Raw genomic sequence first — 27,510 nt, 5'->3', positions numbered from 1 at the left:
GAAAGAACTAAATGAATAAAAGGAATTATATGAAAACCTCCTGTAAAAAGTTTAGCAGGCAGTTATACAAATAAGTACAATAACACACTTTGTCCCCCTCTATCTATGAACATTTCCCCTTTGCTATAAGCCTGTTTTGCTATTAGTGGCTATTGTGGTACTTTTTAAGTATATACAAGGACACAAATATACAGTCAATGGTTAGAAGTGAGCACTTCAGTGAGCGTAGCTAGTTAAGGTACAGTTCTAACAGGAAGGAGTCCAGTGGCTTCAGCACGGCCAGAAAATGGGGTCAACACGCCCCTGTTTCTGAGACGCTACCTGACGTTGCCCCGCTACGGCCCCATAGTGGACTAAAGATAGGTGCCGAAATCCTGCCGCCTATCATTAGCCCCACTACAAAATATCGACACCCGGCATAATGAAGGTGAGCCGGGTGTCTTAGTGTCTAGCAGCGTGGGAGGATGGTTAGGTTTAGGTACCCCCGGGGGAACTTAGGGCTAGGCACCCCCCAGGAGGGTTAGGGCAGGGAAAGGGGGGGTTAGGCGCCACTAGGGTGGGGAGGGCTTAGGGTTAGGCACCCCCCCGGGAGGCTTAGGTTTAGGGTGCGGGGGGGGGGTTAAGTTTAGGCACTAGGGGGGGTATAGGGGGTAGAGGGGAAGGTTAGGTTCCTTTCCAGCCCCAGTCAGGAATTTGGTCGGTCGGGGTTACGCTGTCAGTATTCAGCGGCATTAGGCTGCGGCATCCGGGCACTGCGAGCCATGGATATAACATTCCCACTCGTGTGCATGCCACCGCAAATGTTAAATCATGTATGTTGGGAAGAATATATCCAATTCTAACAAAAATGCAACATGCAGTGCTGCAGCCCTGGAATATTTTCCGTGCATGTAATAATTGCGGCCAGCATGTTGGTGCGGCATTGGTGCGCATGGTGGTGCGGATTTGGTGCGCATGGTGGTGCGGCATTGGTGCGCATGGTGGTGCGGCATTGGTGCGCATGGTGGTGCGGCATTGGTGCGCATGGTGGTGCGACATTGGTGCGCATGGTGGTGCGACATTGGTGCGCATGGAGGTGCGGCATTGGTGCGCATGGAGGTGCGGCATTGGTGTGCATGGTGGTGCGGCATTGGTGGGCATGGTGGTGCGGCATTGGTGGGCATGGTGGTGCGGCATTGGTGCGCATGGTGGTGCGGCATTGGTGCGCATGGTGGTGCGGCATTGGTGTGCATGGTGGCGCGGCATTGGTGTGCATGGTGGCGCGGCATTGGTGCGCATGGTGGTGCGGCATTGGTGGTGATGTGTAGTTATCGGTGCTAAAATCTCCAGTTTTTTTTTTTAGATATTTCTGAACAATTAAAGGGGGTTCCACTCTTAGGATGACTTTTAATAAATACATTGCTTTGTGTTTCAGGCTTCCTGCTGTGTGTTTCTATCATCAGACAAAGCAGTTTATTGGTATAATAGAATATGACACAGAAAACCATAAAGAACAACAAATTTGCCTAATGTTATAATACATGGCTGAAATATACATAAAGAGACCAGAAAAGTATAGCAATGCGTTTCGTCAAAGTCGCAGGAGGGCAAATAGAAGACAATACATTAATCCACTCTTTTAAGTGGATTCTGCAAAGGTGCAACAAGAAGTGATCTCTTAGAATATTAAAATAAGACATGTACTAAGCCGTGGAGAGAGATAAACTGCCAACCAATCAGCTCCCTAACGGTCACTTTACAGGCTGTGATTGAAATATGATAGGAGCTGATTGGTTGGTACTTTATATCTCTCCACTTTATCTCTCTCCCAGGCTTATTACATAGACCCCTAACTTGCAGAGATCTTTTTATATTTTTCAGAATTTTGATTAATTTCATTGTTACGCCAAAAAAATCCACAGATTAGGGAACAGGTTATCGATAGATCAGCGTTTAAGATCACATGAGATTCATTAATCTCCTCCGCAATGTAAGTGACAGACTCAGGATCAGCTCTGGAACCCTCTAGGACAAAATGATTATTCCCCTGGTATTATATGCATCAAACATGTCAATATTTGGAATGACAAACAGTTTGTTGCTATGCAATTGGATGCAGGTGAGTCAGGTAGAGCATTTAGCTATCTGACTGTAGTTTGTTTTGAAAACGGATTAATAGCACGTGAATAGGTTTCTGTTTTGTTGCAGATATTTTAGCATCAGATGTCAACAGGAAAATATATTTAATTACAGTCCTGGTAGGGAATACTGTTTTTGTTCAGCCTGTTTACAAGACTTGTCCAGTAGAAGGCGCTGTATCCTGGCCCAATGCAAGTTACAACGGCAGGTCACATGCAAATGACATAACCGAGTGTGTCTATATTATACAGTATATTAAACAGAGACAATCTTTAGGGGAAGCTATTAGGTATATTTACTAAAGAGCGGGTTTTTAGAAGTGGAGATGTTGCAACTGTGGTAAAATCACACTGCTGTATTATTAAAGGGAAACCGTGGGCAGCGCGGTGTTACAATGGACCGCATTGCTGCCTCACAGCACTACAGTCATGAGTTTAATTACTAAAAGCATCCTATCTGATGGTATGTTCTCCCCGTGTTTGAGTGGGTTGCCTCCAGGTGCTAAGGCCAGATTAGTGTTCCGGACGCCCTCGGCTAATACTCGTTACGCCCTAACCCTTTCTCGTCCACACAAAGGATTTAGGGATGTCTGGAATGCAATCCCAAATCGTGGGTAAGAAGTGTGACCCTCTAGCTCCAATAATATCCACAGCGGTGCAGGAAAATCTATATCTGGGGAATTGCTTTAGCATATCTCAGGGGTAAGGGGCCTGCCAAGCCTGACACGGATCATTTTGACTTCAGGGCTTGGAGGTTATAGGAGATGACAGGGCACCAAACAAATTAAAACTGGGCTGACAAACAAAATGGCCGCTGGGTAACATCCGGGGTCAAGGGGCAGGTACCATCAGCATGTACAGGTCTTATGTTCTTTATGAGAGGACCTGCAGAGCTGTAGCCCATGCAGACGGGACATTTTGCTTTCATACGTATGACTGAAGCGTGCAGCTATGGTTTTGATGTAAACAAAATATACGTGTGTTAAACAGGTCATTTTGGTCACCTGGCGGCTTTCCACCAGGTCTTGCAAATACAGTGTGCCAATAATAATTATACATTTGTTTTCACTTCGCTGTGGTTACGGGATCTACCATATAAGAATAAGGGAGGGCTTGGATGAGCCAGGAGTGTCTTAAACCAGAAGGCTGGGGGCTGGCTTGGGTGGTGATCACATGCAGTTCATATAACCTATTACACAGTTAGGGGTGTGGTTTTTGCAGAGTTTATTTAAGTTTTGGTTTGCAGGCTTTAGGCCTCTTTCCTGAGGAAAATTTGGGAGATGCAGAGGACTGTCCGACTGTCTGGACACCAAGGACTTTTGCTCCAACTGCTGGGACCGTGGTGTGAGGTGTCCTTCTCAATGCTACTGGTGCGGAGGGCATATGTCAATATCGCGTTTCCCACCATTCTCCTCTTGTCAAATATGAGGAGAGAGGGAGGCTCGAGATCTACCCTTGCACACAGGCACATGCAATTAAAAAAAAATGTCCTTGGTGCAATATGTATGTAATATAAATACAGTACGGTATAGACATTATTCTGCGCACAAACCAGACCATTAACAAATTCGTTATTTGTAATGATGGCGGCTGATGTCACTCTGCATTATTTATGTTGCAATATAAAGCATGAATCTCCCATTTCTGTGACAGCAATGTAATCGGTAATACCTCGGTCACTTTTCCCGTCATGGTTTCTTCCTATACGATAAAAAAAAAAAAAAGGGAGACAGACTGACCATGTGACCCACCCCTGACTTCTATAACGCAGGCCCAGCCAGTGTATTGAAAGGAAACTCCTCTGTACAATGATATCGCTAATGAGTTATTGCTGGTTATTAATAGAAAGAGGAAGGATATTATACCCTCTGAGAATGGAAATCTTGCTGCCACAATAAAATAAAGTTAATGCAGATCAGGAGGATGTCAGTGAATATAGAACATGATGGGATGATTGAATAACACCTTACATAGAGCAGTGACACAACCCATAACAACCAATCAGATATCAGCTTTCATCAGTATAATGCAGGCAGAACAATGAAAGCTATTGTATGATTGGTTAGTATAGGTTACACAGCACGTGTGCTGGGAATCGGTATGAAATACTGTCGGACACATGTCATTTTCTCTATTTGCTAACCTACCCCCCCTAAACCCTCCCTTAGGGGTGCCTAACCCTAACCTCCCCCCCCAAGTGCCTAACCCCCCCTGTAAGTGTCTAAACCTAACCCCCCCTTCCCCGCAGCCTAAACATAAGTCTCCCGGGGGGGGTGCCCAACCCTAACCTCCTCCCGGGGGTGCCTACCCTTACCCCCCCATTCCCTAGCCTAAACCTAACTCTCCCGGGGAGGGTGCCTAACCCTAAGTCCCCCCCGGGAGCCCCTAACCCTCATCCCGTCTCCCAGCGTAAGTAAAATGATAGGCGTCGAGATCTCGACGCCTGTCATTAGACCCCTGCTGGGATTAGACAGTCGGGAAGCCGGCGGTCGGCATTTCGACCGTCGGCTTCCTGACTGCATCCCATATGCTGTACTTGCAGCAGTTTATGGAACTGTTTCGGGACCCTTTATTGCTGGCAATGTTTTTATCTAGCAAGGATTCCTTACACAGAAAACACTTGGTGGAGGAGGTGATGGATGACATTCCACCTTGCTTAGAGGCAGGAAACGCATTGGGTTCACTTATCTACGTGTGTGTCCTATACCACGGGACGTTAACACCGCCTGCCTCTGGGCCTGATTCAGACCCGCTCGCGAGCGCTGAGCGCTCGCAAGCGGGTCGATGGTGCCCTAGTGCACATGCGCACAATGGAGGCTGCTCCGTCGTGCGCATGCGCGAGACCCGGCTAGCGACGGGGAAGCCGTCGCTCCGGGTCTTGCACCAAAGGGGGCGTGCTGTCGATGGTGAGTGACAGCACGCCCCCTTTGGTGGGCGTGCCAAGGGCGTGGCTGCCAGACGGAGGCGTTCCAATGGGAACGCCTTCCGTCTGGGTCCGGCCCCACTGACATCACTAGTGATGTCAGTGGGAGTGATTTTGGCTCTGATAGAGCCAAAATCACTCCAGGGCTTGCAGCAGCGAGACCCTACCGCAGGTTCTCGTCGCAAGCCCGATGGTCGCGATGGTCTTGACCATCGCGACCATATTTTTGGCTGCTCGCATATGCGGTGGGTGGTCACCCACAGCTATGCGAGCGGCCAGGAGGCCGCTCCAAGTTTAGGTAGGAGGGCCCTGATTCAGAGCGAGCGCTCTGGTCAGAGCGTCCGGCTCTGAATCAGGCCCTCTGCTCACATACCTAAACTTCTTTATATCTCATACAGTTTCTGTGACCAAATGTTTGAAGCACTTTTGAACCTGGCTTCGGCCTATTCCTCCTTCAAGTCTCCATCTCCGTCCGCGCATCCATGCAGCGCCTCGTCAGACAGGCTGCTACTCTTAAAACAACGCCAAGAACTAATCTCTAAGAGAATATTTACCTTATATTAAAGTGTGTTTTATTTTCACTTTATTTTCCTATAAATAACATTGCTGACATTTTTCTGAGATTGGCCTACAGGGCGGCGAGGGGGAAATCGTGCAGTGATACTTGTCAGCTTGTGACCACAGGGCGGATGAAAGAAGAATGATACATCGATGATTGATTCTGCCGTTTGGCGAGTCATCAGGGTTCTGCGCAGGATGTTTACAAAGTATTCTCTCTGACAGAAAAGTGTGCAGCCGCAGATTATTATCACTATGATCAACGGGCAGCATATCTCACTCCAAATGCCGGGCCACCGAGATCCTATTATATGACATTTAACCCTTTTCACTGGTGAGGGCTTGACCCCATTTTTCAACGTTTGCGCTCTTCAAATTTCAATATCAATGTCCGTAATTTCTTTCTATGCAGCATCCACACTAGTTATACCGTGTCTTGTCTTCAGAAGACAATGCCAGTAGTGATTTGGCTCTGTCTAACATGTTAACTTAAATGTAACCCAAATGACGAAACAGGATAGCCATGCTTGAGCTCAGGTGACTTAATTAGTACCTCAGTTATTTTGATTTAACCATCTGTGTTCAAGCATGGATATCCTTAAAATCTGGACTGTTAATATGTCTTGAGAACTGAGGGCCTGATTCAGATCCGCTTGCAGCCAGCCGATGTTTGCAATCTGCGCATGTGCAAACTACTCCATGCGATCGGAAAGCGCGCTTAGACAGTTTGCTAGCTAGAGTGACAGGATGAGCCGTTTCTGGGTGGTGACAGGGGATGGTCCATGAAAATGGGGGACTGGTGGTGCGAACGCAGGCGTGCCTGAGTGTCTTAACGCCGTTTCAGAGGCGTGCATAATTAAGACGCAGCGTCATAGTACACGTCACATGGTTGAAAATCACACAGAAGCACTCGCAGTGCTGGCGATAGGGTAAGGTTATCGATGGTTGCATACACTTCCTGGGCATGACGTGGGAATGTGGGTATCTTAAGAGAGGCTGGTGGGCGTCTGCATACACACAGCGATCGCACACTAAGACATAGTGGGCGTGCTAATGCCTTGCGTGCGATCGTTATTTGCATACTTTCGCTGCGTGTGGACGCACCTAGCGAGCGGGTCTGTATCGAGCCCTGAGTTTGACAAGCACTGCACCAGACAATAGCTTCTAAAGGGGCCATGTCATTTGAAAGAGGGTCACCCTGCAGCAGTGGTTCTCAAACTTGGTCCTCAGGACCCCAAACATTTTACATTTTCCAAGTCATCGAGCAGGTGCACAGGTGTATTAATTACTCACTGACACAGGTCACCCAGAAGGAGCACAGGTGTATTCATTACTCACTGACACAGGTCACCCACCAGGTGCACAGGTGTATTCATTACTCACTGACACAGGTCACCCAGCAGGTGCACAGGTGTATTCATTACTCACTGACACAGGTCACGCAGAAGGAGCACAGGTGTATTCATTACTCACTGACACAGGTCACCCAGCAGGTGCACAGGTGTATTCATTACTCACTGACACAGGTCACCCAGCAGGTGCACAGGTGTATTCATTGACACATTTTAAAAGATCCATAGTTGGAGGGGATCGTTATGAAATACAGACAATTGGGATCCTGGCGGTCAGAATACCGACACTTGTTGGTTTTGATGCTAACCCTCCGCCTCCCTGCACCCTAACCCTCCCTCTTTGATGCCTAACCATACTGTCTGAACCTAACCTCCCCTTCCCCGTACCCTAACCTAACCCTCCCCCTAGTGCCTAATGAACTTATTTTTGCTCTGCGTGCCCGTAAGCTGGTTACTCGGCCACCAGTGACTCCCCATCAGTGACCAGTACTTGTGTGGGGCAGGTAAGTTTTTGTGTGCGTGTGTGAGGAGGGGGGGTGTTGTTGGGGGGGTGGGTGCCTTCACTTTGTACACAGTTGGCAGGTATGTGCGGGAGTCCCAGCGTTGGGGTTAAATGCCATTTGAAGATTTAATTTCAAGTTTTGCATAACAATGTCTAGAATTCTGTTTTCATATTCTACTCTCTAAGGAGGGCACAGCTGGCACAATTACTAGCATCAGGTCAGGGCTCACCAGGATGTGGTCTCTGTGTAATTTTTAATTTTCCCTTGGGTGGCACCGTCATTGCTGGGTCTGGTGCTGGATGCACCTGCTGTTCGTACATGCAGCATTTATGGGGGTTATTTCATTAGAGGGCAGAAAGGTTGGGGCCATAGTGTCTCTAAAGCTCTAGGCATGCCGTGATGGGTATGACATTCCTCCAGCATGGCATGACCATATGGCCTGGTTGGCAGTGCAATATGCCCCAAAGAGACAAAGCTAAATATTGGGAGGCATGTTAGAGGGTAATCTAAATATATGTTTATGTTCTTCAATTAAATTATATTTTAAAATAGAGTAGAACCAAGAGTGGGCTTCTCCAAAAAAATAATGGCTATTAAAAACACATACAGTATGCCTGTTAGTAAAAGAGCTAGCACTTCATATGCATTTGGATGTGCCTATGAAATGTACTGGATGATGAATATTGGAGAAATCAGGGCTGGTTTACAATACATTTGTCAACATGATATGCTGGCGATGCTAAATACTCCCCTCACCACAAATGCGTTGAACACACTGTAGGACCCCCAGTTCACATTATGTCACAGTGCCCCTAGTTCACATTATGTCACAGTGCCTCCAGTTCACATTATGCCACAGTGCCCCCAGTTCACATTATGCCACAGTGCCCCAGTTCACATTATGCCACAGTGCCCCAGTTCACATTATGTCACAGTGCCCCTAGTTCACATTATACCACAGTGCCTCCAGTTCACATTATACCACAGTGCCTCCAGTTCACATTATGCCACAGTGCCCCTAGCTCACATTATGCCACTGTGCCTCCAGTTCACATTAAGTCACAGTGCCTCCAGTTCACATTATGCCACAGTGCCCCCAGTTCACATTATTCATCCCCACTGCTACTCACTTCCATGTAATGTCACATCTAAGAACCTACAGGGTGCAGCAGAATCTTTGCTTCTTGCTTCACCTCATTGCCCTTCCCACTTGGCTCCCCCTGCTTGCGCTGTCAGTCACGGCTTCATTTGTTGCAGCCTGCGCCCTGCCTCATGGGCCAAAAGACCCTGCTAATGTATCTTTGTATGGGGGTCCCGGTTTTCACCTCATGCCTTTAATTAAGTACACATATGAATTACACAGATTCTGTGACTGGCTGACTTCAAGTTTCTATTTCACCTGGTTTTAATCAGCCACAGAAGCTGTGTAACTAATGTGTCCCTTATTAAAGGGATGATCTGACAAGCCTACCCCAGCTGCCCTGTTGTAAATCTATCACTGGTAGAAATTAATTGACATTAAAATTGCACGCAAATCTATGCATCGGATATAAGGGCGTCATCCAACCATTAATTCATGCTTCTAGTGCTTGTAAATATAAATATTGCATTTCTCACTGTGAATTATGTAAATCCTAGTTGCCCGCTCTCTGGGTTCCTTGTTGATACAAGTTGAGAAGCTATAAACACCCACACAGGTGCGGGCATGTCACCAAGCTCACTGGCAGAGAGCGGGGCAGGCTCACAGGCTTGTCTGCAGAACCTACCATCAAGATCTCTTTTTAAATAACATATACTTGAAAATTGCAGTGTTTGCATTTTGAAAAATTCTCATTGTTTAAATTATAGGGGCCTATTCATCATAATTAGGTATCCAACTCACCGCGAGTTGCGGCGATGGATACTTAAGTTCGCAGCAACTCAATATTGCTCCGGTGCCAGGACAACCTCCAGCAAAAACAGCTGTCCCCGCGATCAGAAGTAGTCGTATTACTGACCACTCCGGTGCCGGCCTTCTGCGCAGCGCACGTCCTTCGACCTCGCAGTAAGGAGGCGATCCCTCTTTGCATCCCCAGACCTTCTTCTCATAGGAAGAATCGGGGCTCCGGGAATCAACGCCATGTAACCACCAATATATGTATTATATTTGAGCAAGTTACTATTTCATAGACACAGTTTGCTCACATGGTGATTTGTCTGTACTTTTGTTCTCTCTGTATTAGTTTGTAATGTTGGTTTTAATAAAAACTGATTGTATAAAATAAAGTACAACGGCTTCTGTCACTGTGACTTTGACTAGAGGATAAAAGATAAGTGTAAAATAATGTAGAGGTCATTTTATTAAGTGTGAAATATCTGCTGCGCACAAGGTATGCAGTCGGGAAGCCGGCAGACCTAAACCCGACACCCGGCTTCCCGACAGCTTAATACCGGCGAGGGTTAAATGACAGGCGTCTAATTCTAGACCCCCCGGGAGGTTAGGTTTAGGCTAGGGGAAGGGGGGGGGTTAGGGTTAGGCATCCCCAGGGGGGACTTAGGTTTAGGCGCCCCCCCGGAGGACTTAGGTTTAGGCGGTGGGGAAGGGGGGGGTTAGGGTTAGGCATCCCCAGGGGGGACTTAGGTTTAGGCGCCCCCCCGGAGGACTTAGGTTTAGGCGGTGGGGAAGGGGGGGGTTAGGTTTAGGCACTTAGAGGGGGGATTAGGGTTAGGCACTTCGGGGGAAGTATAGAGTTAGGCACCCCTAAGGGAGGGTTAGGGGGTAGAACAGCTTAGTGAATACTTTCCTGGGGACGATTGGGATTTTCATCCTTGTCGGGCTGCCGCTGTCGGGATTTGAACCATCGGGCATGGGTCCGGCGGTAAATCATACCGATTCCGCGCACAAGGGCCTAGTTTTACGCGGAGGTGCATGAGTCTGTGGAGAAAGATGGTGATGTTTGGAGTTGCGTCTAATAAAAGTCGCCTTAGCTAGGAGTCACTATGCCGCAGGTTCCCGACGTTTGCAGAGCATTGCTAAATGAGTTCTTCATTTTGCGGAGTGAGATCATTGAGACCAGATAAAGGGGCCTATTTGTCAATTAATATTTGTGCCAAATTACCCGAAAACACCTGTTTTCACGGGATACCCGCAAATATTTAGCATCACCCCAATGTACGAAGGAGGGATCGCAGCAGATGTCTCTGAACTCTGCTGCAGTCCCTGCATTCTCCAACACCAGCCGCAGCCCCCACAGGTTTCTATGGCGGATGCGATGCTGTTGGATTTACCAAGCTCCGGAATGCAAAGATGAAGAAGGTTAATGTTGTGTCCTGAGCACATCGAAGGGAGCCCCTGTTCCTGCGTGCGCTATGTAATACATCTGGGTGGTATCATCGCATTCCAGCCAGTGTGATTTTAGGTGCTAATATCGCACCCAGATCACATTGCAAACGCAATTATTGTTTAATGGGCTCCCATGGGGTGGAGAAGGGCAATTTATTAACCATCTTCATTGCTGGGCAGATGGGTGTACGGTTATTTACACTCTGCAAAAGGTCTTGAACCATATATAAACTCAGAGCTGAAATCATCAGGTATTGTCCTATACGTCGAACGGAACTTGTTTTATGCCTCCATGTTGCACTTTGATGGAGAAGCACGTTTCCAGGTTCCAGGTACAGTTCCAGCAATATAAATATAAATATTTCTAAATGAATTAAAATAGTTCCAATATCTCCTCACTCTCATCCATATCTCTCTCTCTCTCTCTATATATACTGTATATATATAAATATATAGAGAGACGGAAGGCACTCAACAGGACTCAGCAAAATGTAAAAAACAAACCAGACGGAGGCGGTAGAATTCTACCGGCTCCGTTGGGCTGTTTTTTACATGTTGCTGAGTCCTGTTGAGTGGTGCCTTCCGTCTCTCTATATATTTGTATACGTCTTTTGGATTTGCACCCAGGCATATTGGACTGTTATATTGGCGAGTGCCGGACTTTCTATATTGGAGATATATATAATAAAGTCCCCAAATTAAGGGTCTGTGTGTTCGTATGGGCTAATCTTTTGAACCACTGAACGGATTTTGATGGGGTTTCCACTATTCTATACAGCATTGGTCGAGGAAGGTTTAGGTGTATGAGCCATTCATCTGTGACAAAAGGGAGCCGAGCAGTGATGATTTGAGTGAAGCAAGTGACGGAAGAAAATCTTGCATCAAGTTGTTGTATAGGAGCTGGCCATAGTGCTGAAACAGCAAGAGAGTATCTGAAAGTGAGGCTTGGAATGAAGCAAGTCACAGAAAAAACTATTGTGCTGTATGAGTGACCGGCTGCTGCTGCAGGTCTGAGGGCCTTAGCTCTGCGTATGGGATTTTAGGCGCAGGCTGTGACACACCCCAAAAATGGTTGCGATATGCCTGTGTTCTTTGCCGTAAAAAGTTTCTGCGAGCGACCACGGTAATGTTCCTTGATGCATATGCAGTGCAACATTGACACCTGACAACATTGATAATCGCTCAAAAACGAAGATGTCTGCATTGCGTCCATCTCTGAATCAGTGCCTGTGTCATGTAATAAATTTCTCAAAGTTATTCCCATATGTAAGCTTAATAGCTTCATCCAGGCCATTACTATGTTATTTTCTCTCTGACACAGCTATATAAAAAGGATTCTAAAACAGACAAGGAGGTATTTGCAGTTCTCTTTCATGTATAGCCATGAATGATGAAGGTAACCCAAATATGGACTGTTTGTCGGGTGAATAAAATATGTTTATACAAAAAGCAAAGCATGAGCCATTATACCTGCGCAGACAGCTGTTTATGTAACGCGATGCATGGAAAGGATGTTGGGGAAGCTAGCTGCGAAATACTCAATTATGAGGCCTTTATGAATTTCCTTTACGTTTAGTTTATTTATAATAAAGCTCTTTTGAAATTCCTACATGAGTGTAAGAGACGATAAAAGTATTGTACAGTATAATAAAGCAACATGTAATGTATAACCTTTATAATCTTCTTGAACTGTAGGGAGACCTGGTGAATGCTCTTTTTTACCATAAATATTCAGCGATGATTTCAGCCAGTCTACCCCTTATAAAAAAAAAAAATACCATGAACGTTTGTTTAGTCTATTAATTGTATACACTGTAAAAGACAAATAATGTAATTTTTTTTTAATCGCCATTGTGCCCAGCTCTGAATCATGCATTTTGTGTTTAATTCCCATTTTATTAGAAGACAACTGTTTTGCATTTCTTTTTCTGTATGCTAATTTATTAGAACTATTTTATTTAATAGACACTGTCACTTTTGCCATATTAAATACCATTTAATAATGTTCTGTCTTTGTGTTATTTATTTATTTATGTTCTTAAATGAATCACATGTCAGTTAGGTTTGTGCTTTCTCACACTACATCTATGCAGGAAATAATTTGATTTACAGTATCTCTGAACTGAAGACTTTCATCTCAGTATGCATTAGGATTACAGTTAGACCATTTTATGAAAATAGGACATCTCTAAGCACGATATGAGTTGTACGTTCAAAAATGAGCTTACTATCTGGATCTAAAATCAACAAAATCTATTGCTATTATCATTCTATTATTATTATTATTATTTTTATTAGCCTTCATTTATAAAGCACTGAGAGGATCACAATACAAGCAAATTACGATAATATGAAATGTGGTAGAGGTGGTAAAATGCATAAATATATTTATGGAGGCACACTTTGTTAGCAATTTAATTTTGTATGCAATTTAATAAATAAATAAATAATACAATTCTTACTGCGTAGACAATTAGTTCATAAATATTAAGGGGCCAATGTTATATTTTTAAATAATGATGGGGGTAATAATATTTTTAATAGAGACCATATTAATTTATTTTTATAAACTATTAGATTTTCCATTTAATAATAAAGATTTTATTATTCATTGATCATTAAACTGACAATAAAATTAATCAAGTAATTACACCACCATGAATATCTTTATTAAATGTTTTGACTGCATAATTAAGTATTAATTAGTAATATCTTAACGCATATGTTGAACGTCTTCTTATTAGGTTCTGACCAGTACGAGAGCTCAAACTACTTGCAGTCTCTCCGGCCCCGGGCACCTCTTTTTGTTTTCTGCGGGTTTGACGGCCGAATATGAAAATGCTGCTTGATAAATCTGATGACATTTACTCAGAAATGTAAAAAAAAAAAATTAATTGGGATGGATACTTGTGTTAAGTTTTTGCTTAACTTTCCAGCGAGTCAATAAGTTTGCGAAAAAAAAAAAATCATTGAAAAATGTTGATTTTTGCAAATCGCTTCTTGATAAAATTCACTTGTCAACTACTCTTATTTTTAAGCTGCAAAATAAGGTGGGGGGTCTGGATGTCGTCTATAAAACGTGACCTCTCTATAATTGGCACTGATACAGGGAAGTATCTGCACAGCATGTGGAATTTTCCAGTCTTCTCTCCCACGTTTCAGCTTTTTACGCAATCCCAGCAAATCTGCAGAAAATGAGTCTTGTGCACCAGCGTGGAGATGGCGTGAGCGGTGTTTACGGATCTCAATTTAACTATAGCCGCTTTCACAGCTCAGTGAGTTTATCATCTGGTTAGGTCCCTAAGGAGATCGACTTATTTGTACGCTGGAGCCTTCTGCTCTATTATGCAATTAAACAATAATAAAGAATTTCACGTCAATCTACAAATGTGGTTTTGGGAGGAGAATGAAGGGTTTAAATAAAAACTGAAGGGCTGATTCTGTCATACGCATCTCCCGTACGCCGGCCGTCAACTGAAGTCTAATGCGAGCATCCGCCTGTATCCAGAGCCACACAGATCTCTATGACTGCAACCGCCCCCCGCCCTCCATTCGCTAGAGCCCCCACCTCAATCACCTCCTCCAGGACCTTAAAAACATAGGGCCTGATTCAGCAGTGTACGGAGACGTGACTGCGCCATTTGGCGGTCACCTGACTGCGACTTTATGCAAATGCTGCTAAAGTCCATTCCTGGCGTACATCCATGCACATGAATGTGCAAGGCCTGATTCAGACGCGGTCGCTAAGCCGCAATTGCACGCTATGGCTGATAGTTGCCCATCTGCGTCGCAGTGCGTGTGCGCGAGCCAGTCACTGCAATCGAGAATCGTGCACTCGTAGCACAAAGACTGAGCGCTACTTTGAGTGACAGATAGTGCCGTTTGTGGGTGGTAACAGGGGAAGGTCCAAGAAAACGGGGGAGTGGATGAGCGAACACAGGCGTGTCTGAGCGCCAAAACGGCGTTCTTTGGGTGTGCATAATTAGCATGGATGCGTCATTGTACATATCACCGGGATGTATTTCACCCTGCAGTGAACGCAGTGCTTGCGGCGGGGTAGGGTCTACCTCAAGGGCTGCGTGCAGCTCCGATGGCTTGCGATGTTACTGAATAATCATACACTTCCTGGAGATGACGTGTGCAAAGAAAGAAAAGTGGGCATCATTATGCTGGCGTGCGATCACTCTGCCGTCGCTCTCTAAGACATAGAGGGCGTCCTTAACCCTTACTGTGCGATCGCGGAATTTGCATACCCAGCCCCTGTCGGCTGCGAAAGTGCACCATACTGCGAACGGGTCTGAATGAGTTCCTGAGTCACCCACTACGGCCGTAATACCGCCTGCTGCGTCTTTAACGCCACCATGGGAACTTGCCCCGGCCATATGGCAAATGCATCTGAAAGTGGTGTCCTATGTGAGCGATTGAGCGCCCGACTATGCGATCACTTCAGCGACACTCCCATGGCACGCCCATAAGACGGCGGACCATCTCTGAGCGTCGGTTTAGCCACCTCCCAGGAATGCCCTTTGCTTTGTAAGATATTTCTGCTACCGTGTGTCCCAATCGCAATAGCGCCATTTGTGTGTACTCTCAGTGGACCACATGCACCATAGGATTCTTCCGAGATTATGCACGCGCAATAGCAAAACAAATGCTCAACTCCGGGAACGTCAGCATTGCGTGCGGTTCTGAATTAGGTTCATAGTGTGGAATGGAGACGCACAAATGGAGTGGAAACGTTGTCGCCGGAACGTCACCAATACCCATTTTACACTGACATGAAAATTACGGATTTTTGCACGTGAACGCTTATTAACCCGGGAATTTTGCCAGTGGAATGGCTCAACCTTGGTCCCGTGGCCCGGGGATCCAACACGGGTACAGTAGTTTGCAGGGTTGGACACGGGTCATTCCTGTGTCACCCTGCAGTGTAAACGGCACGACCCGGGTCACGAGAGCCGGACTGTGCCACATGCTACCTGATTGGCCGGCTTCAATGGCGCTTGGAGATGACATCATCTCCAAGCGTCCACTGCAACACCACAAGGTCACTGCAGATCCTGTCCGGTGTGAAAGACGCCGACCTGGGAATAACCCAGGTCGTTGCCGCAGTATGAAAGGGGTCATGTCCCAGGTCTGATCCAGGTTGGAACTATGGGCCTGATTGAGCAGCGATTACGTAGGCGGTTTATTTTTGTGTTCTGCGCATGCATCGCAGTGCGCGAACCCTCCACTGCGATTGCAGTGACTACGCAGACCCATCGCAGAGTGACCGACAGGAAGTACCGTTTGGAGGTGGTGACAGGAGGGTGGTCGGTGAAACGCAGGTGTTCCAGTGCGTTTGAATGCCGTTGCAGGGACATGCATAAATTAGCCACTGCAATGCCATACGCATCTTCGGCTTGCACTGCGCACGCTGAGGTTAGTCAGGGTGTGTGCAAGTGTGCGTGAGGCTGCGATTGTACTCGATGTTACCGATGTTTCACAGCCTTGCTAAGTATTACGGATGTGTGTAAGGTAAGGTGGGCGTCCTTATGTTAGGCTGCAGATGGCATAGCGATCGCAGAGGATTAGCATATCTTCCCAGCGTAATCGCTATTGCAATCGCAGTTGCAATCCATACTGAATCAGGCCCTGTGTTCCAAATCCCGGGTCAGACCGGGACTTTGGTGTAAAAGGGGTATAAACTGCGAATATACAAGTAAATAGTCTAGTAGTTTAATTAAGTTCATTCAAAACATGTACGTATCTGTCAAAATAAGATATAACCTAAGTTCAGATGCGGTCAAACAAACAAATGCGTTATGGTGGAATGCATATCCGGGGCCATAAGAGATCTGTTGCCTGATAAATTCAGACCAAGAAAGGAAGCAGAATACAGATCCCTGGTATGAAGAAATCGAGTCACCTGGATTGTTTGTTTTTAGTAAGGATCTGTGTAATTGTTACACTAATACAGTATGCTCCCTCAGCTGCCGACACAGGGAGAGGGAACCCCCTCAGCTGACGGCACAGGGAGAGGGAACCCCCTCAGCTGCCGGCACAGGGAGAGGGAACCGCCTCAGCTGCCGGCACAGGGAGAGGGAACCGCCTCAGCTGCCGGCACAGGGAGAGGGAACCGCCTCAGCTGCCGGCACAGGGAGATGGAACCCCCTCAGCTGCCGGCACAGGGAGATGGAACCCCCTCAGCTGCCGGCACAGGGAGATGGAACCCCCTCAGCTGCCGGCACAGGGAGATGGAACCCCCTCAGCTGCCGGCACAGGGAGATGGAACCCCCTCAGCTGCCGGCACAGGGAGATGGAACCCCCTCAGCTGCCGGCACAGGGAGAGGGAACCCCCTCAGCTGCCGGCACAGGGAGATGGAACCCCCTCAGCTGCCGGCACAGGGAGAGGGAACCGCCTCAGCTGCCGGCACAGGGAGAGGGAACCGCCTCAGCTGCCGGCACAGGGAGAGGGAACCGCCTCAGCTGCCGGCACAGGGAGAGGGAACCGCCTCAGCTGCCGGCACAGGGAGAGGGAACCGCCTCAGCTGCCGGCACAGGGAGATGGAACCGCCTCAGCTGCCGGCACAGGGAGATGGAACCGCCTCAGCTGCCGGCACAGGGAGATGGAACCACCTCAGCTGCCGGCACAGGGAGATGGAACCACCTCAGCTGCCGGCACAGGGAGATGGAACCACCTCAGCTGCCGGCACAGGGATGGAACCACCTCAGCTGCCGGCACAGGGAGATGGAAACCCCTCAGCTGCCGGCACAGGGAGAGGGAACCCCCTCAGCTGCCGGCACAGGGAGAGGGAACCCCCTCAGCTGCCGGCACAGGGAGAGGGAACCCCCTCAGCTGCCGGCACAGGGAGAGGGAACCGCCTCAGCTGCCGGCACAGGGAGAGGGAACCGCCTCAGCTGCCGGCACAGGGAGAGGGAACCGCCTCAGCTGCCGGCACAGGGAGAGGGAACCGCCTCAGCTGCCGGCACAGGGAGAGGGAACCGCCTCAGCTGCCGGCACAGGGAGAGGGAACCGCCTCAGCTGCCGGCACAGGGAGATGGAACCGCCTCAGCTGCCGGCACAGGGAGATGGAACCGCCTCAGCTGCCGGCACAGGGAGAGGGAACCGCCTCAGCTGCCGGCACAGGGAGAGGGAACCGCCTCAGCTGCCGGCACAGGGAGAGGGAACCCCCTCAGCTGCCGGCACAGGGAGAGGGAACCCCCTCAGCTGCCGGCACAGGGAGATGGAACCCCCTCAGCTGCCGGCACAGGGAGATGGAACCCCCTCAGCTGCCGGCACAGGGAGATGGAACCCCCTCAGCTGCCGGCACAGGGAGATGGAACCCCCTCAGCTGCCGGCACAGGGAGATGGAACCCCCTCAGCTGCCGGCACAGGGAGATGGAAACACCTCAGCTGCCGGCACAGGGAGATGGAAACACCTCAGCTGCCGGCACAGGGAGATGGAAACACCTCAGCTGCCGGCACAGGGAGATGGAAACACCTCAGCTGCCGGCACAGGGAGATGGAAACACCTCAGCTGCCGGCACAGGGAGATGGAAACACCTCAGCTGCCGGCACAGGGAGATGGAAACACCTCAGCTGCCGGCACAGGGAGATGAAACCCCCTCAGCTGCCGGCACAGGGAGATGGAACCCCCTCAGCTGCCGGCACAGGGAGATGGAACCCCCTCAGCTGCCGGCACAGGGAGATGGAACCCCCTCAGCTGCCGGCACAGGGAGATGGAACCCCCTCAGCTGCCGGCACAGGGAGATGGAACCCCCTCAGCTGCCGGCACAGGGAGATGGAACCCCCTCAGCTGCCGGCACAGGGAGATGGAACCCCCTCAGCTGCCGGCACAGGGAGATGGAACCCCCTCAGCTGCCGGCACAGGGAGATGGAACCCCCTCAGCTGCCGGCACAGGGAGATGGAACCACCTCAGCTGCCGGCACAGGGAGATGGAACCACCTCAGCTGCCGGCACAGGGAGATGGAACCACCTCAGCTGCCGGCACAGGGAGATGGAACCACCTCAGCTGCCGGCACAGGGAGATGGAACCACCTCAGCTGCCGGCACAGGGAGATGGAACCACCTCAGCTGCCGGCACAGGGAGATGGAACCACCTCAGCTGCCGGCACAGGGAGATGGAACCACCTCAGCTGCCGGCACAGGGAGATGGAACCACCTCAGCTGCCGGCACAGGGAGATGGAACCACCTCAGCTGCCGGCACAGGGAGATGGAACCACCTCAGCTGCCGGCACAGGGAGATGGAACCACCTCAGCTGCCGGCACAGGGAGATGGAACCACCTCAGCTGCCGGCACAGGGAGATAGAACCACCTCAGCTGCTGCTTTTCAGAATGTCTTCAAATGTTTTATTATTTTCCGTTATCAGCAGGGGACGGACTCTGAATTTACCACTGTCTTCCCCTCTTCTCCCAATGCCATCATTGTCAACAATCCCTACTTTTCCAGTGGCAGCCTGCGGCCGGTTTACCTCGCCTCGCCAGGCGATCACAGATTATTTTGGATCCCACTGGATCTTGAGGTATTAGAGATTCCTCTTACCATCAGTAACCGCCTGTTACTGACTCCGCTTGCTATGCAGTAGGCGTGCAACCTTGCCTCCACTACCAAGTTCCTTCACCGGCACTTGGAATCGCTTACTTACATCCAGGCTCCTACTATCGGCACCTGGAACCGATTACTTCTGGGCAGGGCCGCCATCAGGGTGGGACTGCCGGCACTGCAGTCCCGGGCGCGTACACTCAGGGGGCCCGCCCGCTCCTACCCACCTGCCACCACACTCAGGGCTGCCATCAGGAGGGGAACTGCCGAGACTGCTATCAAGGGGGAACGGTCACCATCCGCTCGCCTGTGCGCTCTACCTGCTGCTGCCGCCGCCCGCTGTGATTCCCAGCCTGCCACAAGGGCCAGTGAAGTGGATAGATCCCCTTCAGGTGGGATGATGATGACCCGGCGACCGGCGCGCGTGATGTCATGACGTTGCGCCGCTGATAGAGCCACTGGAGTGGACAGAGTAACCGCAGCTTGTGAGGACTGAAGAGCAACAAGAAGTAGATGGTAAGTGTGGGGCTGGGACTGGCTTCCTGGGGCTGGGCTGGGACTGGCTGCCTTGGGCTGGGGCTCACTCTCTGGGTCTCACTGTGTGGGCTGGGGCTCACTGTCTGGGGCTGGGGCTCACTGTCTGGGGCTCACTGTCTTGGGCTGTGCTGGGGCTCACTGTCTGGGGTTCGGGCTCACTGTCTGGGGCTCACTGTCTGGGGCTGGGGTTCACTGTCTGGGGATCCCTGGCTGGGGTTCACTGTCTGGGGATCCCTGTCTGTGGCTGGGGCTCACTGTCTGTGGCTGGGGCTCACTGTCTGTGGCTGGGGCTCACTGTCTGGGGATCACTGTCTGGGGCTGGGGTTCACTGTCTGGGGTTCGGGCTCACTGTCTGTGGCTGGGGCTCACTGTCTGGGACTGGGGTTCACTGTCTGGGGATCCCTGTCTGGGGCTGGGGTTCACAGTCTGGGGATCCCTGTCTGTGGCTGGGGCTCACTGTCTGTGGCTGGGGCTCACTGTCTGGGGCTGGGGCTCACTGTCTGGGGCTGGGGTTCACTGTCTGGGGCTGGGGTTCACTGTCTGGGGATCACTGTCTGGGGCTGGGGTTCACTGTCGGGGGTTGGGGCTCACTGTCTTGGGCTGTGCTGTGGTTCACTGTCTGTGGCTGGGGTTCACTGTCTGGGGATCACTGTCTGGGGCTGGGGCTCACTGTCTTGTGCTGTGCTGGGGCTCACTGTCTGGGGCTGGGGTTCACTATCTGGGGCTGGAGACAAGTATTGCACAGCAAGGCTGGGCTGGAGAGAGAGAAGGGGGCCAGATGTGTTAAAATTGAAAACTATATAGACGCAATTATCAATGGCAGATACAGAATAATTACTATTAATACCCCATTTTAAATACTAATACCACATAATTGCTGCTGTTTAAAGGGGGAGGCTGGGGGCCCTCCCTATTTTGTCAGTCCCGGGCCCCACCATTTCTGATGGCAGCCCTGCTTCTGGGTATGTGTGGGCACGCACTGCAAAAGTTATGGGTGTTTTGGCTAACTTCCACTGGTCCTGCACCATGGACCAGTCTGTGCAGGGTAGCTGGCAGAGAGCTTTAGCTTGTAGACACTGAGATTAATCCAGAATAGCCAGAGAATGGAATAGTGTTTTGCCCTATTCTGTTGATCACAGGAAACAAGCGTCTTGGAGCAAGGAGATGTTTATTGCTCAGTCTTTAAAAAGACAATTCCTCCACAGCATACAGCTAATCTTCAGAAGTACAGACCTCTCTGAGAGTCAGAAGGATATACACATTCAGAGCTTACAAGTCCCATTATTATAGCAAATGCACATAATACAATAGGTTACAGCCCTGCCCCACCCCTGGGGCAATTATCTCACAACCTATAAATAAATCTTACATTTCACAGGAACTGGTAAATTTCATTCAACCTTTCAAATATCTTTGCACCAAACCAGTTTGGCTTTCTCAATCTTAACACCTACAGTTCTCAGGAAGTCCCACGATAAGAAAACACTCCCTGGAGCGCGTTGGCTGTACAGAGGGTTTAGACATTTAACACTAGGTTAGCTTAGTATAATTAACATATCACTTACTACGTGACAAACGTCCTATGAACAATTGTATTTTTCCATATGTCAATGCCTTGTAAAACAAACTAGTATTGAAACCTACCTGTAAGTGCATGGTGTACACATTTCAACAGCGCATTAAATATAACATGGTAAATACACTACTAAATATACATTTACAGTACATGGCGCCTAGCGCTGGTAAAACATTTGAAATTGGTGCTCTGCGCCTATAGATCCATTGAAAGATGGTGCTGCGTGGGGGACCGGGGTAGCTAGATTCAGGACTGGGACCCGGCCACACAGCCCCAGGTTATAAACATTTAGCCATGGAAATATTGCAGCTGGATTATCCAACAGGCATCTTTGGCTTCTGCCTAGGGCCCAGTGGGCACTGAGGAGCTTATGCTGGGTACACACTTATCGATATATTATTTGTTCGATTGGTGAAGGATATATCACGAGTGCATCAGGGGGTAGTACACCCGATATGTCTGTGAAAAGATATATCGGGTCGGTCCTGCAGCAAAGACGATGCCGATATATAGCTGAACGATCTGCATGTGCGTATGGCCGAACCACCGCCCGACCTTACAGGACACTTGCTGCAGGGATCGCTGACAATTAACATCTCAACTGAGTGGGCAAATTTAAATGCCCACTCAGTTGTGTTGTCAGGCCAGACAACGCCCCATCTGCTGTTCTCAGTGGCGTCACAAAGCGGGACGGCCACTGGGTGTTCTGCACGACAGATGGGATGATGAAGTCAATGACGCGGGGCAGTTACATACATCGCACCGGTGTACGCCAGATCGTGCAGTGTGTGTTAGTGTTACACCGCATCGTTCCATCGCTGTCACGTGACACCGTAGATCGAGTAATGTTGAATGTCCGCACAACTTTGGAAATGGAATGCCTCATCTGTCAGGCACCCACTATCATGCCCTGTTTGACCGCATGTAATTCACGTCGCCTTGCCATAAGCATATATATATATATATATATATATATATATAGATATATTTATTTATATTCAGGAAATCCTCGTACTTCTACCCACACATCTGAGTATCCATCACTTTCCAAGTCCCTGAGTTTCGCAGCCTCTGGAGGGTTTCGCATTCCTAAGGGGGTTGGGGCTGTCTGAATAGTAATCCCAGCCCAGCTGTTGCAGGAGTTCAGTGCGAGCCTGTGCAGGGGGAGGTGAATTTGGTTTGCTCTATTGGTGTCAGTCTCCAGTGCGCAGACCGCCACAGGCCCGCGCCCCAGACATGGATCCCCGGATTCTGCATCAGCTGTACCAGGCGATTCGGAATCTGTGAGATTTGGCGCCCTCCAGGTATGTAATTGTGATGCCTGAAAAGTGCACAGTGACAGAGGAATACAGTATGACTTTCCGCATGAGATAGTGAGATCACATTCTGCACTATAGGTTTGGACACGTATTGTGTGGGTGCTTCTAAGCTGTATAGTCTCTGGTTATCTCTATAGCATAACCTAAGTACATGTATAGAAAGCTATAATATCATGGACACAGTTTTGCAGATGGGCAATTTTCGAGTTCCGCTTTTGCTTCGCCAATGCATCAGAAGACGTTTTGCACCGTAATTGTAAATTCACGTTTTATTAAATTTATTGTCTGTGAATGTAAATACTATGTTATGTGTTTGGGGTAGGGCTGGCAACACAAATTCTGCCGAAATATCGACCAGGCCGATTGGCAAGTGTGTATAGGTTACCGATGGGCCGCTCTGGTGGTGGATCGGTCTGCTGACTGATCCGTCACCAAAGTGTGTACCCAGCCTTAATGTGCCCATCAACCAATATATAGAGACTGAGGGGCCTATTCATCAACACAAAAATAACGGTTTTAAGGACATTTTCCTTAATTACTGTTATTTTAGTATTCATGAAGACACTTAACACAGGAGATATCACTGATATCTCCTGGTTAGGTCCGCCTGCGTTCATATCCACACTCCCCATACATTAGTACATTAGTATATTAGTATGGGGATATGGAAATTATGTTATTCATCAAATTCCGAAAATTATGTATTTTCGAAATTTGATGGTGTTACTATCCGCCACTCAGAGGTAGCGTATAGCGGGTTACACTTACCTGCTGTCAGCTGGGCAGGTCCTCCGTTGCTCTGGTCCCTTCCTAGGCTCCGGCTGCTGCTCCGACTGTGTTCTCACAGCATTGCGACTGTGAGAACAAAATAAAGTTTTTAAAAAATAAATAAATCTTCAGCCCCCTCTGCCTGTCCGTGCTGTCTGCTGCAGACCGGGGCTGGGCGGGAGGTCGGGATCCGCGGCTACAGCTGGCCAGGTAAGTGGAGGGGGGGCACAGAATTATCGCAGGTGTAATCAGTACTGCGCATGTTCCGCTTTTGTGAATGTAACAGCGCATGCGTAGCACTAATTACAGCTGCGGTAAGTTAGAGCAGACAGGGAAAAGTATCTATTTCCCGAAAAGCTGTCATCGCAAAAATGACAGCTTTTCGGAATAGATAGTGATGGAGAGGAGGAATGATGAATCCTCCGGTAATTAGGTAGAATTCCATGCCAGTTCTAAACCTAATTACCTCCATCAAATTTTTAGTTATAATGGATAGGCCCCTGAGAGCCAATGTTTTCCTCTGTTACATAAAGGGCAAAAACATTCGCCTATGACTTTAATCAAATTGACCTTAATACATTAAACCTGCGGGTAAGGGCTCAGCAGAGGTGGGCGAGTCTGGGGGTGGCAATGGGCTGGGCTCGGTGGAGGTAGGCGGGTCCGGGGCATGACGGCACAATCGCATCATTGTAGCCACGCCCCCTGCTAGATTACAGAGATTACCGGCATTGTGGAACAGGGGCGGAGCCACGATGACGCGATGCAACGCGAATCGTGTCATCTGCCGCCTACTTCATTGGGGAAGTGGGTGGCCCAGAAGTGCCGGGAGACTTGTCCACCTTTCCGGGTGGCCAAGTATTCCACATGATTTTTGGGAGCCTCCTGGTCGTTCCGGGAGGGTAGAAGTATGCATTCGTAATATCTCCGGGACTGCAAGGTCCTGAGCAGACTACTGAGATCCATGGGTGATCCTGGGTGGAGTCAGGGAGGTGGCCAAAAGTGTTCAGGAAAAGAGATTGGTCCATGGGCGCATTATGGGAGTTACAAGGATGTGTCTGACCTCGTGGCTGCGTAAACCAATCGCAGAACCACAGTCTCAGAGGCCAGTTTCAGAGAAACAGTTGACCTAGAATCTGCGCAGCCCAGGACTTATTTAAGGAGTCGATGTGCTTCAGATATTGCGTCGATGGTGGTGTGTTCTGAACCCCTGGAGGATCTGCACACAATGCAGATAGGGGAAGGGGTGTAGCAACATTCGCACAGCCCGTTTCACACTACCTCAGGCGGGGAGTCTGTTAGCGGACATTAGCATACATTGCGAGCACTAACGCAGTTTAGAATGCAAAAGCGTACAGCTCTGAATCAGGTGCAGAAATAGCAGAAGCATCCTACATGTGGTAGCTGATGGCTCAAGGTGCGTATCTATAATGGGTGCAGGGTGTGCTAGGCACACGGGCTCCTGGGTCCAGGGGGGCCCCGCACCGCACACCCTGCACCCATAGTATTACTTACCTCTCCAGAGTCCCACGTCAGTGCGTGGGTCCGGCGCTGTAAAAACGACTGAAAAATGGCCGCCGCGGCCATTTTCCCGGTGACCAGCGCATACTCTATAGACTCTAGGCGCACTCTAGTGCCCAGAGTTTAAAACTCCGGCGCTGGCCGCGCACAGCTCAGTGCGCTGCCGGCCGCCGGACAGAGAGGAGGGGGAAGAGCATAAATCCCCTTCACTAGTTGTACCTGGAAGTGAGGTGAGTGAGGGTGGAAGTGGAGATTTCTGCCCACGCTTTCCACAAAAATAACAAAGTTGGCCCCTTGCGGGCTCGCCTCGCTCGCCACAAGAATATATTCCGCCACTATACCCACTTGGATGGTAGGGAATGATGTTGGACACTGGCAGATGACGTCATCGTACTTCTACGGAAGGGGATCTATCTCTACCCGAGAGGAGGGGGCTTGTGTCGGAGACTGCACACGGGCCCCTTCCTCTCTCTAGAAACATCCCTGCGATGGTTTATATACATGTGTGCACACGATCACTTCTGTTTTTATCAGCAGTTTCACAGCAGGTTTATAGTTTGTCTTTTTCGCTGACTGGCAGCTTAAAGTTATGGGAACAACTCTCTGTCTAGTTCTCCAGAGAAGTCCAAGAGACATAGGTGGGTGTTACGCTCTAGTGTCTATACATAGGGGTCTATTAATTATTACTAGTTGCCCCCCCCCATCCCGATGATAAGTATAATGTTTTATCAACAATTATTACCTGCACATGTGATAATATATCATGAGGCGGGGGCCCCGGAATGGTAATAATGATGGTAGCGGATCGCGGAAGCAATCTCTGCCAGCTTGTACCTGCGTCATGGAACTGAAAGCCCAGAGTTTAGACTTACATGGCTCATTTCATAAAAGGAATATATTTATTAAATGAAGCGTGTAAGAGCATCACCACATATATATATATGTATATATATATATATATATATATACACACATACACACACAGCATATATATATATATACACACACACACACACACACACACATATATATATATATATACACACACACACACACACACACATATATATATATACACACACACACACACACACACACACACACACACACACACACATATATATATATACACACACACACACACATATATATATATATACACACACACACACACACACACACATATATATATACACACACACACACACACACATATATATATATACACACACACACATATATATATATACACACACACACATATATATATATACACATGCACACACAGCATATATATATATATATATATATACACACTAGGGGTGTGCACCGGCCACTTTTCGTGTTTTGTGTTTTGGTTTTGGATCTGGATCTTTCTTCGTGTTTTGGATCTGGATTGGTTTTGCCAAAACCACCCTTCCGTGTTTTGGGTTCTGGGTTTTGTGTTTTGGATCTGTATTTTTTTGAAAAAAAGCATAAAAACAGCTAAAATCACAGAATTTGTAGGTTTTTCTGCTCCTATGCTATTATTAACCTCAATAACCTTAATTTCCACTCATTTCCAGTCTATTCTGAATACCTCACACCTCACAATAGTGTTTTTATGTCCAAAAGGTTGCACCGAGGTAGCTGGATGACTATGCTAAGCGACACGAGTGGGCGGCACAAACACGTGACCCATCTAGGAGTGACACTGCAGTGGCAGACAGGATGGCATTGAAAAACTAGGCCCCAAACTGTACATAATGCAAAGAAAAAAAAGAGGTGCAAGATGGAATTGTCCTTGGGCCCTCCCACCCACCCTTATGTTGTATAAACAGGACATGCACACTTTAACAAACCAATCATTTCAGCGCCAGGGTCTGCCACACAACTGTGGCTGAAATGATTGGTTCGTTTGGGCCCCCACAAAACAAGCTGGCAATTAATCTGTCCCTGCACAAACTGGCTCTACGGAGGCAAGAAGTCGTCCTCATCCTCCTCATCCACAGATTCCTCACCTTCTTCAGTGTTATGTACATCCTCATCCTCACAGAGTATTAATTCGTCCCTGCTGGAACCACAGGTCCCTCTGTACGTTCTGGAGGCTGGTCTCCCTGGAAGAGTTGATCATTCATTTTATGAACATCATCTTCTCCACATTTTGTGGAAGCAACCTCCTACGCCTTTCGCTAACAAGGTTCCCGGCTGCACTAAACACTCTTTCGGAGTACACACTGGAGGGGGGGCAACTCAGGTAAAATAGAGCCAGTTTGTACAGGGACCTCCAAATTGCTTCTTTTTCCTGCCAGTACAGGTACGGACTGTCTGACATGCCTACTTGGATGCTGTCACCGATGTAATCCTTTAACAGACAGACGCACGCTTGTCGCTGCTGCTTTGAGGATTCAAGTGCGGCTACAGCCCACACAATTCACAAAGACAGAAAAAAAAAAAGAATATTTTTATTGTTTGTGGAGCACACTTTG

The 27,510-nt window shown here is 48.5% G+C and overlaps 1 protein-coding gene across 2 annotated transcripts in view; it reads left to right on the top strand.

Moving 5' to 3' along the window:
- The first annotated feature begins 22,633 nt into the window (after nucleotides 1-22,633).
- Nucleotides 22,634-27,510, top strand: part of TOR4A (torsin family 4 member A) — a 58,384-nt gene continuing 53,507 nt past the window's right edge. For both annotated transcript variants that reach the window (XM_088469132.1, XM_088469123.1), the window contains exon 1: nucleotides 22,634-22,741. The gene's annotated coding sequence lies outside the window, so the exon portion shown is untranslated. The remainder of the gene's footprint in view (nucleotides 22,742-27,510) is intronic.

This window comes from Taudactylus pleione, unplaced genomic scaffold, assembly GCF_031769625.1.
Source record: "Taudactylus pleione unplaced genomic scaffold, aTauple2 ptg000013l, whole genome shotgun sequence".
Classification (NCBI taxonomy): Eukaryota; Metazoa; Chordata; class Amphibia; order Anura; family Myobatrachidae; genus Taudactylus; species Taudactylus pleione.
Note: the sequence above shows the minus strand (reverse complement) of the source record. Positions and strands in the feature narration are given on the sequence as shown.